This window comes from Pituophis catenifer, unplaced genomic scaffold (assembly GCF_029215685.1).
Source record: "Pituophis catenifer annectens isolate HBS135680 unplaced genomic scaffold, rPitCat1.0.hap2 SCAF_1, whole genome shotgun sequence".
NCBI lineage: Eukaryota > Metazoa > Chordata > Lepidosauria > Squamata > Colubridae > Pituophis > Pituophis catenifer.
Genome location: NW_027256881.1, coordinates 97,685,920 through 97,704,308, shown reverse-complemented (window position 1 = coordinate 97,704,308; position 18,389 = coordinate 97,685,920). Strand labels below are relative to the sequence as shown.

Sequence of the window (18,389 nt, the reverse complement as noted above, 5' to 3'; positions counted from 1 at the left end):
ATGGTAGGAAATATAATAAGGCAAGGAAAGGTTACATGGGTAAGCAAAAGACGTGATTTATGTATTTAATAATTTATCGTAAAAGATTATTATATAAATATACACTAAGAATGATATGAGAACACAATTTCTTTTATACCATGTAACTGGTCTGCAGAGATTATTTATATATGTACAATATGTAATTTTTATTTATTTCTTTTTCCATACTATGTAACTGGATGGATAAAAATTGTATTATTATAATTTCTTAATAAAACATTAAAACAAAAACAAAAAAAGAGTATCAAACAAATGAGTACTGGGACAAAATTTTCATGTCAAAATTCTGTGAGTTTCAAAGTAGTTGAGTACCAAAGTAACACTATATACGAAACTGCATGCTTGAATTGTACGTTACTAATATCACATACCTTAGTTCTATAAGAGATAAAGGTTATCAAACTCAGTAGGGGTCTTCTCTTCTATAGGGGCACTGTAATTTCCAAATTATAACTTCCAAGTAAGCTAGGATTTTTGTCTTTGTTTACAATTGTATTAAACACAGAAAGAAAACCTAATTTGCTCTCATATAGTATGCAGAAAACATATTGGGGTAAGGGAGTGGAGAAGGTCTATGCAAATAATGGTTGCATGTACAAATTTAGACCAAGCCCATATTGTAACTAAGGATGATGTCTTAGGTGTAATATGTTACGTTTGTTTTAAGATAATTCAATTTAATCATGGCATCCCATATTATCTACCAGTGGAAATTATCTAGTCATCACTCTTCAGACTTCAAAGGCAAAAGTACTGTAGTTCCTGATATTTGAGGGGCTTTCCCCCCCCCTTCAATTATAAATCACAGTAGTTGATTGTAGGAGGACAGTTCTGAAGAGAAATTGTCTGTTTTGTTTGGAGCATACCAATCTTGGCATCACCTTGAAGATTACAGAATTATGATAGGATGCTTATTTTAGAAGAAGGCTGAGATATATAACTTCTCCAAAGAATGATAGCTTTTTCATTTCATTTCATTTTCATTTTATTAGATTTATATACTGCCCTACTCCCGAAGGACTCAGGGTGGTGAACAGTCAGAAAAATAAAACACACAAACTACAAAATCTAAAAGACAATATAAAAACCCATTAAATAATTTGGCCCAAAACAATTTAAAACACCCCTAATATTTTAAAACCAATTTTAAAAATTACAATTAAAAGGGAAGTTAGGCCAGGGCAGCCTGTTGAAATAAATTGGACTTGAGGGCACGGCGGAAGGTGCGTAAATCTGGGAACATTATATCCTGGAGATAAGATTGGGCCCGCCTCTTTACTTTTCTGGAAGGTTCTGAAGACATGATTTTGTCAGTGAGCCCAGGGACTACCTAACTGATAAGGAGCCAATCATGATGTAACTGTGTGGTCACTGTTGCTGGGGTGGGTGAAGGAAATATGGGTTTTACACTGCTTTAATGTTGGAAGCCACCTGGAGGCACCATATATGAGCTGGGTGGCTATATGAACTTCTTTAAATAATAATATAATTTAATGAGACATAACACCCAATGTCAGGTAGCTATGGAAATCTAAATCAATAAACAAATGGCGTACAATATTTAATAATAATGCAGAATTTAATGTTGCTGTGTTCTATGATCCCTGCAGAGCTGAGAATTAAACATTACAAGGTGATATAAATATTCTTCTTGGAAGGTCATTTCTGATTCAAACCATTTGAAAGTGTGTATCACACATTAATTTTCCTGCACTGAGCTAAAAATAGGCTCAGGATCCTCCTGCATATCCCAGCAGAACCTGAAGGGCAGCTTTTCCATCCTCTCCTTAAAGACACTGTCAAACCTTTCACTCTGGGCAACAGTCATGTGGTTCTTCCAGTCCCCGATAGTGCCTGGGAAACAATGGTTAAAAATATGTCAACAGTTTTTGCATTCAATTAAACTAGAGGTTATTTATGTCAGATAGAAGAATTTTGGCCCACTATTCTTTGCAACATTGCTTCAGTTAAATGAAGTTTGTAAGCCTTTGTTTATGTACAGTTCACTTCCCACTACAGCATTTTATTCGGGTTGCGGTCTGGACTTTGACTGGACCATTGCTACACCTTAATTCTTTTCCTTTTCAGCCATTCTGTTGTAGTTTTGCTGGTGTGCTTGGGGTCATTGTCCTGTTACATGATCCAATGTTGGCCAATCTTTAGCTGTCAGACAGATGGCTTCACATGTGACTCTAGAATACTTTGGTATATAGAGGAGTTCATGGTCAACTCAGTGACTGCAAGGTGTCCAGGTCCTGTGACTGCAAAACAAGTCCAAATCATCCCCCCTCCACCATGATGCATGATGGTTGGTATGAGATGTTTGTGCTGATATCTAGTGCTTGGTATTCAACAAATGTGGCACTTTGTATTGTGGCCAAACATCTCCACTTTGGTCTCATCTGTCCAAAGGACAGTGTTCCAGAAGTCTTGTGATTTGTTCAGATGCAACTTTGGAAATCAAAGCTGTGCTGCAATGCTCTTTTTAGAGAGAAGAGACCTTCTCCTGGCAACCTTTCCAAACAAACCATACTTGTTCAGTCATTTTCCAATTATACTGTCATGAACTTTAACAAGTTGGCTGAAATGTAACTCTTGGATTTTTTGCAATTTGTCTGAGCATTGCATGGTCTGACCTTGGGGTGAATTTGCTGAGATGTCCACTCTTAGGAAGATAGGCAATGCTCTTGAATGTTTTCTGCTTGTGAGTAATCTTCCTCACCGTAGAATGGTGTGCTTTCAATTGTTTGGAAATGACCTAATAATCCTTCCTAGACTGATAGTCAGCAACAATTGGTTCTCTAATATTATTACTAATGTCCTTCCTCTTGGGCATTGTGTTAAGACGCACCTCAATGTCGGAGACTAGTAAAATCCTCAAACTTTGGGTTTTATAGGGTTAGGGTTGTGAAGAGGTTGTGTCTCCACCATCGTAAAGTGGTCAGTATGAGCTAAAATAATCCCCCTCTCAAAGGTGTTGAGCCCGACATCAGCTCGACACATTTGTCAGTGGGAGAGGTGTCTAAAGATTGTTTGACTAAACTCTGGTATTCCGTTTGGTGATTCATCTGAAGAGCTGCCAGCCGCGGATCAGAAGAGCCGAGAAAAGGATTATTAGACTGTACAACCAACAGAATGATCATTGAAACAGGTCGGATTATATCCACACCAGAAATTAGTTAGGGTGAAAAAAAAAACACCACTTCCACATTGGCACAACTAAGAAAAGCTTATGGCTGCCTCAAATGTAGGCTGCTCATGAGACAAAGACAACATCATGGAGAGACAGCAGAAAGAGAGGCTGTTGGGACATGTCCATACCACTTTAGAAAGTGCTTTTCAGATGAGGGTGGTAACCCTGGTTTCAGATGAAGTCTGGCACATTCCAAAAGCATAGCCCCAGAGTATGAATTATTGCTCATGTACCTTTGCGAAGAAAGTTTCCTTTGCTGAAATCTAGGATATCAGGAGGCATGAATGTGTAGTTTGCTCTAGAATCCACTTTCATGTTATCAAATGTAGCTTTATCCACCACATCATCCACCTCCTTTCCACTTAGTTCTCTTCCAAGGAAGTTGCATATTTTCAGTACAGAACTTCTCAGATCCTGCAATTTGATAGAATTTTATATTAGTTCATCCATAACAATGGATGCTGTTACCGTCCCACCAAAGGTGGTCCCTATTTTTCTACTTGCATTTTTTATGTGCTTTCGAACTGGTAGGTTGGCAGAAGCTCGGAGAAGTAATAAGAGCTGACCCCATTACGCGGCACTAGGGATTCGAACCGCTGAACTGCCAACCTTTTGATTGACAAGCTCAGTGTCTTAGCCACTGAGCCACCACATCCCTCTTATATCTTGCATATTAAACTTCAATTCTTCTCCTACTGAAAAAATTACCTTGATATAAAGTACTTTTAAAAAATGAAAACTACATTGAAGCTGTATCAATGAATTAAACAAAGAAATGCTGCTTTAGGACTTCTAATAAATGTTTTGGGGAGGCAGGTTGTTGAGAAACATTTTTAGTTCATAATATATTTATGTGCCACAGATTCAGACTCTTATATTTGTAGCAATATTGGTTACATCAGAGGCTGGCCAGTCCCCAAGCAAGGCTAAAAAAATGCCTTGGCCTCTCTTAAAAATGCAGTTGAGTTGAGCCAATCTCTTCTGAGCCCAAACAGGAAAATGTTATGAGAGGCTTTGGTTAAGATTTTGCTGATTACAGGTACATTGTGCTAATTGGATTTCCCTTGTCTATTTAAGTAAGTCTGTCAAAAATTAGATCAGCTTTGTTTTCCTGAACTCGTTTACAAGACATGCATCCTGTGAATTCTAGCATGACAATTGCTCACAAATACACCTTTTATTAATCTTTTTGATATCAAGCTGACAGCATTCTAGTTTCCTGGATCCTCCACCATCCTTTTGAAGAGACAGAAACTTATTTTTCTTCAGAGATCTCACCAGTCCAGAGATCATAGAAATAACTTAAGATTGCCTCTGTAGTCACCTATGCTACTCCTTGTTGGAATAGGTTATTTACACATCCCATCATTTCTAAAGCTTTCTGTGCTTGATGGTTGTTCATATTGCACGACACAACACAAACACATCTTACCTTTTTCATTTCTTCATAAGACAGGAAGAGAATATTGAAATCATCCTTATGAGCGCACCAACCTTCAACATGGTCTAGCCATGAACTACAAACGACTGATAGGAGAGAAATGAGTTTAGCATAAACATGAGGATTAATGCTTGAATTTCCTCCACTTAACTTTATGGTCCTGGTGGGCCTAAAGATCAAAGCACGATACTCAATTAGAGGCTACCCTAATATCTACATGGTCTAGTCAAGAAGTACAAAACACGAACTGCAAAACACTGATAGGAGATAAATGAGTTTAGCATAAACATGAGAACAGTCTTCAAAGTCGCTGAGTTCAGTTGTTCGTTTCTGTGATGCAATGATCCAACTGACCATCTGTCTCAGGGATAGCAATAGCACTTAGATTTATATACTGCTTCACAGTGCTTTACTCTCTAAGTGGTTTTACAGAGTCAGCATATTTCCCCCAACAATCTGGGTCCGCATTTCACCAAACTCCAAAGGATGGAAGGTTGAGTCAACCTTGAGTCTGGTGAGATTCGAACTGCCAAATTGAAGGCAGCCGGCAATCAACAGACGTAGCCTGCAGTACTGCATTCTAACCACTGCGCCACCACAGCTCTTTCTACATTGTTAATGCTTGAGTTTCCTCCATTATGATCCTGGTAGCCTAAAAATCAAAGCATGAGAGCACAACTGAGGGGCTAACCTAATGTCACTGAATGTGGAGAGAAAGGAGAAAGTATGAGAGTTGTAACTAATGTGGTTGCATACTCCAACTTGTTAAGGGGGGATTTTTGTCAAGATGCTGCTGTATTGTTTCATTTCTTTGGTTTTTCGTATTTGGAACTTTTTAATACTTCTTTTTATATTTCTTAATTTTTTTATACTTCTTCAAATATTCAAAGAACTAACTCTGGTTATCTCTCTTCTCTTTCCAACCCTTAAAACGCTTCCCGCTTCCCTTGCCTCTCCCACTCACTTTTACGTCATAGTTGTCCTAGGAGCCCTGCATTCTTCTGCACCCACCCATCCTACTATAAAACATTTGTGTAGAGTTTACACAAATTACTGCAGGAGTATAGGAAATCATTATTCATTTCTTATGTAAGGAGAGAGGGTGGATTGTTTGCTCATGGTGGGAAGCAGATTGAAATATATTCATAATCTCTTATCCAAAACAAAAAGGGACAAAACATTGTCATGATCAAATTCTTCTTACCTTTGCCAGCCAAAAACTTCTCAATGAAGATATCAAAGTCTTTTGGGGTTTCTACTTTGACTGATACTTTGTGAAAATGATAGTCAGAAACCAAGACATCTTTTGGATTTCTAAGCACATAAATAATCTGTAAAAAAAGATGATAATATCTAGTTTTTTTAAAAAAGAAAAAAACAAGAAAAAAGACAGATGGACAGCAAAGCATACAGAGACTGCATCAAGTAACTCTCAGACATTCATCTAACATGCTCCATTCTCTCATGGGTTCTCAAAGCTCTTTAGCAAAACCATGTTTGACAGCCTTTCAGCAGACCAGGAGGATTGGAGCCAACATTGACTTGGGTGAATGATTTTCCATATGGCAGAGACCAAAGAAGAAAAGGTTTCCTCCTAAATCCTGCCTGACAAATCTCACTAGCTGATGGGACCCCGACATGCCTTTCCTGCTGGACTTGATTAGATGCATAGCTGCAACTGGGGTGGGGTGGTCCTTCAAATAGCCTTGATAGTACAGTGGTTTAGTGCACCCTGTTATTAACACAGCTGCCTGCAATTTCTGCTGGTTCAAATCTCTCCAAGGCTCAAGGTTGACTCAGCCTTCCATCCTTTCTAAGGTAGGTGAAATGAGGACCCAGTTTGTGGGGGGCAATAAGCTGACTTTGTATAAAATATACAAAAGAATGAAGGCTATTGCTTAACGCATTGTAAGCCGCCCTGAGTCTCCGGAGAAGGGCGGCATATAAATAATAAAAAAAAAATAACATGTTCCCAATTCATTTAGGGGTTAAACGTCAAAACCAGCACCATGAATTAGATCTAGAAGTAATCTAGTAGCCAATGCAGTTTCCAAAGTAGAGCTGTAATGTATACAGTTCTAGAGAATACACCAATGCCCATTCCGTCTGCATTTTGCACCACTAAAGCTTCTGGTGACTAGGGCATGAGTGACTGAGAGTGGAAATTGTAGGAAGGGATTTTGAGGGCTAAAGATAGCATCCCTCAACTTGACATCCTCCAGATATGTTAAGATAGCAACTGGCCATGCAACACAAAGTGTTACAATCTATCTAGGAGAAAAATAAGCTTAAGGGGTTCGATATTCCATTTGGTTCTTAGCTATTTTTGCTGACAATGACCTTCTCATTTTAACACTGTTTTGTTTGTGGTTCCCCCCCCCCACACGTCAGAATTTGCTATTGTCTACCAAACATATTAGAACAATGTAATATTTGTTTGTGTACCCTTGCCTATTTTTAATAAAATATTCAGATACAGAGCTGAAAGAACAGGACTCAGACAGTAGCCCACTCCACCTGACAAATTAACAAAATATGTCATACTTTTGCTCTTCTATTTTGTAATCCTTTGGGTACCAAATAGTAGGGCAGATGGGAACAAATGACACGAGGTGATGGGCGACTAGATAAATCTACATGGAAAATATTATACTCCAGCCATGGTGCTCAGTCAATCAGGCTAATATTTTCAGTTCCATCTCGGTGACCTTCATAAAGAATCAAGCTGACAATATTCTGAGTCCATATTGTGCCTGCAAATAAGGAATAATTAAATTAATTCACCCATTATAATTTGAAGAACATTGAACTTATGTAAACCCAACCTTCCTATCAGGGAGAATAGCAAATGTTTCAGAGATGCATTAAGACAACTAACTCTACTAAAATTGATAGATTAGCCAAGGTCACCCATTCAGCAATGTCGAGTAAAATATAAATGTTGAAAGTAGAGGTTTAGCAGCTTTATTTTCCCTACATTTCCAGCTTTTTATAAAATGCTAAATTTTAAAATCTGGTTATAGCACAACAGAGTCACATAACCAAAATCCTGAAGAACTGAATAACAGCATTGGATACAAGATTAACTCTTTCTTGGAAGACAACTTTGAACTTACCAGATTTAGGATATGTGATTACGAATATATCATCATCTCGGATTTCAAAACTATCCAATGAATCTAAATTTTCAGGTGAGCACAAGTCAGTTACGAAATAGAGTCCTTTGTATTTATACAGGGACTCATCCACTGACTCCATTTCTTCAGCTGTTGATGTAATAATAGAGCAATTATCAATATTTCCTACATTTATGCTCAATATTGTATTAATTCAGTTCTTTAAAAATCATGAATCCTGCTAACATAAAGAAAAATGATGTATATGTTATTAGATTAGTTTCTCTAATTAATCCATTAGTTCCATGAACTCAATTTTCATCCATAAAAGTTTCCATTGCAAAGAGTAAATTTGCTGTTCTTCTTGGAATCTAAAATTTATGTGTAGAAGAGAAAGTTTAATTACAATGTTAAGAACATACTAATTGCAATTCTTTTCTTTTCTTACCTTATCTATATGGACTCTGACAGTCCACTCATGTCATGTCCTTAAACCAGCTTATTTTATTACTTCTGTAGAGTGCTCAACTATTAAGAAGGCTGATCTTTAGTCAATCATTGTTTCAGCAGTACTTCTGTATTCCAAAAATGAGCAAGAGAGGACATTGAACACGATTGAGTAATAACCTAATTTGGAAATGTAAAACGGGTCAAGGGGAACTTTCTTAGCTGATGTAGACCTGTATCACGCTTGTCTCACTGTATCCATAAATTTATTGAAGTGTTGCTATAAAAATCAGTATGTTTTAAAAATACAAAGGCACTTCTGATTTGCATGCCAAGTATTTGGAATGTATCATTATATGAAGAATTACGGATTTACCAATAGGAGATGCGGCCAGAACAAAATTATTGCATTGTTATTGTTCAAACCTGAATCCCAATCCCAATTTCCATATATAAATTTACATAAGAGTTGTTATATTACTGCCCCCTCCAAAGGCAACAGTACCTCATTATGGGGGAACCCCTGCATGCTCTATCTAACAGCTATGCTGAATAGGTGTAATCATACCAGAAAAATCTTAGCTGAAATGTCACCTAAATGTGTTCCATGAAAATCCATTCAATATGGCGAGAGTACATAATTAGAATTTCACACTGGATCGACTGTCGGACGTATGAACAAGAGTTGCATCACGTGCTGTGGCTTCTGAGCATTCATGGAAAAATGTGCTATAGAGCTCAGCTCCCATGGAGCTCCTGGAAGGCAACTGAAACAAAAGCATTTGGCCAAAGGAAGAAAGGAGAATTTTATAAATGCATAGAAAATGAAAGCTGTAGAGTTTTGAGGGGCCTAGTGTGTTTATTGTATAATCTTTACAGGAAAATATATGTTTCAGGCTATGCAAGGAATAATTTTTTTGTGCAATGTTGCAACCTTTAATTGAACTACGGTACATGATCTTGATTTGTGTGGACCTGATGACAGCTTGTTTTCTGCAAATGCAGCCAAGTTCAATACATTGGGTTAATAATTGTAACGATGTTGTCCATCCTAATTTTGTGGAACTGCTCATTTATTCAAATAGATGCTGGCAAACTTTTAGCTGGCACTTTAAACTTTATCAGTTCAGATACCATGATTGCACAAACATTCTGACCAACATAGTCAATAAGGGATCAGAAGGTATGACAAATCACTTCTATATTATTGTCAGCTTCATGGATAAGTTCATGAAGAAACTTGATGGGTCTACACTATTGTGTGTGAGTGTGTAGGTGGTTTGGGTGGTTTGTATATATGTTTTCGGTATCAGAGGTTTTATCAAAAGCTCTCATGCAATCCAGGTGGTGTCTTATCATGCTTTTCCAAAAGCATTTTACAGCATTAAGAGTCAGTGGTTAGAATGCAGTATTGCAGGCTAATTCTGTCAAGTGCCAACAGTTCGATTGTTTCTCATCCCTAGCAACTTTAAGTCTTGTGGAGTTAGCTGTCTCAGATATATTTTGGGGACAAGAAGAGGATATTAGGCTTAATCAGTGACATCAAAGTAAGCAATACAAATCCATGCAGTAAAATGGCTAATGAGGTCCTCCTTCCATCACTTGTGTTTTGGTCACTTGGGCAGTAAAACAGAACTGGTCAGGCCTTATGATAACCATGTAATACCACTGTTTCATCAGCTGCACTGGTTACTAGTAAGTTCCCCAAGCTACAGGTATTACCTACAGAACCCTACATGGGACAAGATACCATCTGTCTCTTCTAGTTCTGCCTATCCTGTGTGGTCAGACAGAGTTTGAGACTTGCCGATCAAGCAATGACCTGGGAAAATGGCCTTATTATCACAGTACCTGCTCCCTGAATCGGCACCCTTTTGTAGATTCAGAAGGACGTTCAGTTCTTCTGCCTTCAAGCAAACTGTAAAATTGTGGCTCTTTTCCTAGCCCTTTGGCGAATATGCATTCTGCTTTTTTGGGGGGTGGGTGTTGATGTAGAAAAGTTTTGTGGTAAACTGTGCTGTTACAGATAGTGATGTGCTGTTACAGATAGCGAGTTGTGTTGAGTTAGTTACCTGAAGGATTAAGAGCTGTCTCCTTAAGAGATTGTATTGTGGGAGATGTAGTGAGAGATTGCATTATGGGAAATGTAGTCCATGACATGTGGCCATTTCTGTGTACCTGATTGGCCACCGAGGCTCTCTGCTGGGGTTAAGAACAAAGACCTGGCCATATGTTGAATTACCTCAGAAGAGAGAACATGCTTTCTGAACAAGGGGACAAACTACCATCCTTTTACACTAGGAAATGGGACAGATTATGAAATATGGATGCACCTCACCTGGACTCACTATGAGGGGGGAGTTCCTCTCGTAGATATGTGCCCATCAGGCTTCCGTGCATTCCATCAGCCGAGAGCTCAGGGCAGGGGCGGGTGGTGGTGGCGGCGGTTATTATAAAGGAAGGTCTTGATCGGAGGGAGACCACTGTTCCACAGATAGCCGGATGTGAGTCCCTTCTTGTGAAGTGGGGCCTTGGAGTGCAGATGGGCTTGTTGATCACATACCTGGCTCCCTGCCACGTGGCAATGGCCCTGCCTGAGCTGCTCAACGTCATAGCTTTTGGTCATGGGGGATTTCAACCTGCCATCCATCGGTGAAACATCTGAGGTGGCTTGGGAGTTCATGGCTTCCATGACGGCCATGGACCTGACTCAGTTAATTCATGGCCCTACTCACACGGGCGGGCACACTCTGGACTTAGTTTTTATCTCTGGTCAGTGGTCGAGTGGCCTTGATACAGGGGATATAGTCATCAAACTCTTGTCATGGTCTGACCACTCGCTCCTTCGACTTGACTTTCTAACTGCTACACCCCACCGCAGGGAGGCGGGACCGACTAGGTGGTTCCGCCCCAGGCGCCTGATGGATCCTGATAGGTTCCAGATGAAGCTTGGGCCATTTCCTGAGACTCTGGCTCATGACTCGGCTGAAGACTTGGTGGCCACCTGGGACAGTGCGGCTGCCGGGGCTTTGGACCGCGTCATGCCTTTGCGGCCTCTGACCTGGCAATTGAACTCACCTAGCTCCTTGGTTCTCTGAGGAGGGGCTGAGAGAGATGAAGTGTCAGAAAAGGCGCCTGGAGAGCGGTTGGAGGACCAGCCATTCCGAATCCAACCGAACACTGGTGAGGTCTCATATTAAGACCTACCTAGTGGCGATAAAAGCAGCAAAATCTAGCTATTTTGCCGCTCTTATTGCGTCATCAGATAATCGCCCAGCCACCCTGTTTAGGGTGACCCGCTCCCTCCTCCATCTGGGAGCGTGGGATAATCCCTTGCAAGGTCGAGCTGAGGATTTTGTGCAGTATCTGTATGATAAAATCGCTCAGATTCAGGAAGGCCTGGCCTCTGACTGGGTAAGTCTGGATGGGATGATTGAGACAGGTCTTGAGAGTGTTATCTGGGAGGAGTTTGATCCTGTGGCTCCCGAGGATGTGGACAGGATTCTGGGATGGCTGAACACGACCACATGTTTATTGGACCCGTGTTCCTCCTGGTTGGTGCTGGCTTCCCGGGAGGGTACACGAGGCTGGCTCCAGAGGATTATTAATGCTTCTTTGAGTGAGGGTGTCCTGCCGGCCACCTTGAAAGAAGCGATGGTGAGGCCCCTCCTCAAGAAGCCCTCTCTGGATCCGGCTGTTTTGGCTAACTATCGTCCAGTCTCCAACCTTCATTTTATTGCGAAGGTTGTTGAGAGTGTGGTGACGCGGCAGCTTCCACAGTACCTGGATGAAGCTGTCTATCTAGATCCATTCCAGTCCGGCTTCAGGCCTGGGCACAGCACAGAAACGGCATTGGTTGCGTTGGTGGATGATCTCTGGAGGGCTCGGGATAGGGGTTTCTCCTCTATCCTAGTCTTTTTAGGTCTCTCAGCGGCTTTTGATACCATCGACCATGGTATCATGTTGCGCCGGTTGGAGGGGTTGGGGGTGGGGGGCACCGTGTTGTAGGTTCTCCTCCTACCTCTCTGACCGGTTGCAATCTGTGTTGGCAGGGGGGCAGCGGTCGATCCCGAGGCGCCTTGTTTGTGGGATGCCGCAAGGGTTGGTCCTCTCGCCCCTTCTGTTCAACATTTATGTAAAGCCACTGGGTGAGATCATCCGTGGCTTTGGGGTGGAGTTCCATCAGTACGCTGATGACACCCAGCTGTACATCTCCACCCAGGCCACCCCAACAATGTCCCGGTGCCTGGAGGCCATGCAGGCCTGGATGGGGAGAAACAGGCTTCAACTCAACCCTTCCGAGACCGAGTGGCTATGGCTTCCAACGTCCCGATATAGCCAGCGGGTGCCATTGCTGGTTATCGGGGGCGAATCATTGGCCCCACGGAGAGGGCTTGCAACTTGGGCATCCTCCTGGATGCACGGCTGTCTTTAGAAGAGCATATGACGGCCGTGGCCAGGGGGCTTTTTATCAGCTTTTTATTTTTTTTTCGCCTGATACGCCAGTTGCGTCCCTTTCTGGATCGGGACTCCCTACACACGGTTACTCAGGCACTCATCACTTCCCGCCTGGACTACTGCAATGCTCTCTACATGGGGCTCCCCTTGGGGTGCACCCGGAGGCTCCAGCTGGTCCAGAATGCAGGGGATTATGGGAGCCACGGGGCGCTCCCATGTGACACCTCTCCTGCACGAGCTGCACTGGCTCCCGGTGGTCTTCCGGGTGCGCTTAAAGGTGTTGGTGACCACCTTTAAAGCGCCCCATGGCTTAGGGCCGGGGTATCTACGAGACCGCCTTCTGCTGCCAATAGCTTCCCACCGGCCAGTACGCTCACACAGAGAGGGCCTCCTCAGGGTGCTGTTGGCCAGACAATGTTGGCTGGCGACCCCTAGGGGGAGAGCCTTCTCTGTGGTGACACTTGCCCTCTGGAATGACCTACCCCCAGAGATACGCATGATACCAGACCTCCGGACTTTTCCTCGGGCCCTGAAAACTCATTTATTTCATCTAGCCAGGCTGGCTTGATCCCATCCTTTCGGTTTTAATTTGAAATTGGTTTTAACTGGGTTGTTTTAAATTGTGGGCTGAAATTATTTAATATCTTTTAAACTGTTTTTAAATTTTATATGCTATGTTTTATCTCGGCTGTTCACCGCCCTGAGTCCTGTTGGAGAAGGGCAGTATAAAAATCAATCAAACAAACAAACAAACAAACAAACAAACAAACAAACAAACAAACAAACAATAAATGATAAATTGTAAGTCTTATGTGTTCAAGGATTCCCAAATAAATATAATCTGCATGAAAACCTATTTGCTAGAGTTTATCTGCCTGTTCCCAGTGGAGCCAGATGCCTGGGGAACAGAACAGTAAACTGTTGCACAACTTGTAGAGAAAAAGCATATGAGCAAAAGAAAAGCCCCACTGGATCTCATGAACACAGAACTGATTAGAACCTTATATTTTCTCTTTGTAGTAAGAATAGTGAGAAAGGGTTATGACCCTGAAAAAGAAGTCTTGAATTTATAGCCAACTCCAAATGATGGGAAAGAAGTTAATTTATGTGGACTGAGAGTAAAATACTGTTACTTACAACCCTCCTTCCAAAAATAAGCAACAAAAGTGTAAACAGGGAGTCCATTCTTTAAGACCGTGATCTTTCAAGTTTTAAACTCTGGCAAGAAGTGTGCTCATTGAACTTCGAACTGATCAGGTTTGAACAAACATTTAAACTGAAGTTGTATTTCTTGTTTTCACATAATGTGGGTAATTAGGCACCCATTTATTCCAGGAATTCCTTCTAATTATAAAGATGATTTTGCATTTCCTAACATCGATGGCTTGACATAAATCTGTCCTTCTTGCATTTGAGAAGAATGATTCTGCTCTCATAAGATGTAAAAATTCAGCTTCCTGCTCACATTGGAAGTTTGGAGGCAAGGACAATGTATTATTTTTCAGACCTTACTATTAACTATTATTAATTTATTTGATATTGTTCTCCTGTTTCTCAGTGCTAAAGCACAATGAAAAAAAAATCTGGATATTGTTACAATCAAAATACAAGTAGATCTTGTTTCATTTGGACAATAAATCCCATGAAGTGGTTGCATTGTTTGAATTTGCATTTTTTGAAATTACAAATATCCGTAAAATATGGCAGTTGATTCCATCTATATGGCAATATACAATAAAACATCTTAAATATGGTTTTTTATATGTTTATTAATTATATATTACAGTAAAGGATAAATGGAATGTGCTTATAATTCAGTTACTAATAATAAAATCACAGAATAATTATAGAATTCAAAATAAAAATTTAAAATGTAGCATAGATTTAGGCATTCTGACATCTCACCATGGTTTAGAGTTGCTGTGACCACATCTATGCTGCTCAGTTACATAAACTTTTTGCTCTCATGTAATAAGGACCCTTTTTTTTTTTGCACTTGTAGTATTTTTAGATATTATTCTTTTTCTAATCAAAGAGGCCAGTTTATTTTTCTCAGCAAGTTCTTTCAATTTTACTAACCCTTCCTGCATGGTGAGTAATGCTGAATTTTTTCCATCTTTGTGCATATGGTAGTGTTGGAAGAAATATCCATCTGGTTCAGTTCCAAGCCAGGAGAAAGACACTGGAAACATGGGAGTCTGATTGGAAAGAGGGTTTAATGGTGAACATAACTGCCACGCACATGGTCCTGGTGCAGCTCCACATGGAGTTGAGAGTGGGGGGGGGGGCTGTTATACCTTCTCTTGGGCTTTGAATTTGAGCTTCTTGTTCCAGTGCAAGAACATGTATTCTATTGGCTGTTGTCAGACTCCCATGGGACCATGTGGGGTCATGTTTGTCTGAGATAAGTTTGGTTGAAGTGTGCTGGGTGATACGATGTCCTTTGGAGGTTTTGCAGTGCACTGAGCTCTGCTACTAGATAATCCTATCTGGAGGGTCATCACCTGGAGCTGAAGGTCTTTTGTCTTGCAGATAGGTTGGCCCAGTCCTGCTGGGGCTATTAACAAAGGTGGGAGATGCTTTCCAAGAGCATGTTTCTCCTTTAGGGAAATATAATATTCTGCCTTTTTTTAATATTTCCCAAAATATTTCTTTCTTTTAGGAGAGGGGTAGGTGCTAACTTTGTACAGTAGTCTTGCCACAAAAATCATACATTGAGCTAATCTTCCAAGGCTTTTTTATAACTGTTATCCCTTAAGACTAAAATGAAAAAAATCTGGCTTCAATCGAATATTAATCTTTAAAACTCAATGTATCAATGTCTGTTTTTGAATCCAAAATTTGTTGTAAAACGTAGGTGAACAATATGTAGAGATATTTAATCATGCTTGGTGGACATATAAAAAAGCTGCAAAAAATTGAACAGCACTATTTATAAAAGGCTGACACTGGCAGCCTTCTTGCATTTCTTTGATTTCAATGTTAATCTTTTAAAGCAACTTACTTGCTTTTAAGGGAAAAAAATTGCCAAGAATACGATTTTGATAGCTTATTATTAACCTTGACTCTCACTAAGTGGTGTATCTTTTTATTCTTGATGAATGTATTTTATTCTCCTTATGTACACTGAGAGCATATACACCAAAGCATATACACACAATTCCTTGTGTGTCCAATCACACTTGGCCAATAAAGAATTCTATTCTATTCTTTTCTATTTTTCTCATCTGGAATTCTGATCAAATAGATCAGGGCTGTCAAACTCGTGGCCTGCGGGCCGGATGCATCATACAATGGCCACACCCATGTCCGGTTTAGCAAAGGGGAAAAACGTCCCGATATGTTACGTCGCCGTGATGTGATTTTGAAATAGATCAGTTCCTTGCAGATGTCATCTAGGACAAGAATGTCACCTGCTTGGCGCTAGGAAGTGGGCATTTTTTATCACAACCACCACACATAGGAATTTCCTCCCTACAGAGAAACAGACTCTGCTCCGTTGGTCCTGAGTTTCAAGCAAACAATGAAGGCCTCCTTATTTTAACCAAGTGGAGGAGGACTTTTGAACCCAGAATCTTATTTCTGGTTACGATCCTCTACTTAAATACCATTTAAAAGTGTGTATGAGTGTAAATGGTGCTCAGAATCAGAGTATGTTTATTCATAAGGGTGTTAGACAGGGTTGCTTTTTAATCTCTATATCAAAAATATTCCAGGATTCCTGTATGGTTCAGACATCACAGGTCAAAGATCCATGGTAAAGTTATTAATATTCTTTTAAATGCTGATGATATGGCTCTAATAGTGCATTGTCAGTTAGACAATGAGAACAGTTCTGAGAAAACTGTTGCATTCTCAATTCTAAATATAAATAGCATTAAATCTAAATTGAAGGTGTGTAGCAAAGTAAAATGGCTATTAAAATGGGGTGCCTGTTGAACAAGTGAATTCTTTCATTATTTAGGACTAAAAGTTTACCAATGCAGGTTTGAAGATAAATCATTTTAAAAGAAGTTTGATGAAAGCTAAGGCAAGTACCAAAACTTTATATGTTGTTAAGTGTGAAGTCATGTCTGACCCATCGCGATCCCATGGACAACATTCCTCCAGGCTTTCCTGTCCTCTACCATCCTCTGCAGTCCATTTATGCTCATGCCTACTGCTTCAGTGACTCCATCCAGCCACCTCATTCTCTGTCAATCCGTTCTTCTCTTGCCCTCAATCTTTCCCAGCTTTAGGCTCTTCTCCAGTGAGTCCTTCCTTCTCATTAGGTGGCCAAAGTATTTGAGTTTCATCTTCAGGATCTGGCCTTCTAATAGAGTGTCTTATATAAGCCATGTGCCTGGTCTTGGATTGCCGAAGGATTTTTTTTTTCATTTGACGTATGAAATCCACACAAGCCGTATCAAATTGGTTAGTCATGCAACACAGAGTGGTGAAAAAATATCAGTGTTCAAGAAAGCAGTCCAAATTATCCACAATAATACAGAAGTTAAACAGTTGACATTGATAAATGTTTGAATATTTTTACAGGAGATGCAAAGAAATACAATGGTACCTCAGTACTCATTATTAATTGGTTCTGGGAGCACGATGAGTTATGAAAAACGATGAGTCCCAAACAATTTTTTCCTGTAAGGAACAATGTAGTGAGTCACAAGGCAGCCAGCATCGATAAGTTCTAGCTTGTGCATTGAGTATCAAACAAATGAGTACTGGGACAAAATTTTCATGTCAAAATTCTGTGAGTTTCAAAGTAGTTAAGTACCAAAGTAACACTATATACAAAACTGCATGCTTGAATTGTACATGTTACTAATATCACATACCTTAGTTCTATAAGTGATAAAGGTTAACAAACTCAGTAGGGGTCTTCTCTTCTATAGGGGCACTGTAATTTCCAAATTATAACTTCCAAGTAAGCTAGGATTTTTGTCTTTGTTTACAATTGTATTAAACACAGAAAGAAAACCTAATTTGCTCTCATATAGTATGCAGAAAACATATTGGGGTAAGGGAGTGGAGAAGGCCTATGCAAATAATGGTTGCATGTACCAATTTAGACCAAGCCCATATTGTAACTAAGGATGATGTCTTAGGTGTAATATGTTACGTTTGTTTTAAGATAATTCAATTTAATCATGGCACCCCATATTATCTACCAGTGGAAATTATCTAGTCATCACTCTTCAGACTTCAAAGGCAAAAGTACTGTAGTTCCTGATATTTGAGGGGCTTTCCCCCCCTTCAATTATAAATCACAGTAGTTGATTGTAGGAGGACAGTTCTGAAGAGAAATTGTCTGTTTTGTTTGGAGCATACCACTCTTGGCATCACCTTGAAGATTACAGAATTATGATAGGATGCTTATTTTAGAAGAAGGCTGAGATGTATAACTTCTCCAAAGAATGATAGCTTTTTCATTTTTATTTCATTTTCATTTTATTAGATTTATATACTGCCCTACTCCCGAAGGACTCAGGGTGGTGAACAGTCAGAAAAATAAAACACACAAACTACAAAATTTAAAAGACAATATAAAAACCCATTAAATAATTTGGCCCAAAACAATTTAAAACACCCCTAATATTTTAAAACCAATTTTAAAAATTACAATTAAAAGGGAAGTTAGGCCAGGCCAGCCTGTTGAAATAAATTGGTCTTGAGGGCACGGCGGAAGGTGCGTAAATCT

The 18,389-nt window shown here is 40.0% G+C and overlaps 1 pseudogene; it reads right to left on the bottom strand.

Annotated features, from left to right (window-relative positions):
• Positions 1 to 1,039: 1,039 nt before the first annotated feature.
• Positions 1,040 to 8,291, bottom strand: LOC139308867 (amine sulfotransferase-like; annotated as a pseudogene).
• Between the last annotated feature and the right edge of the window lie 10,098 nt (positions 8,292 to 18,389).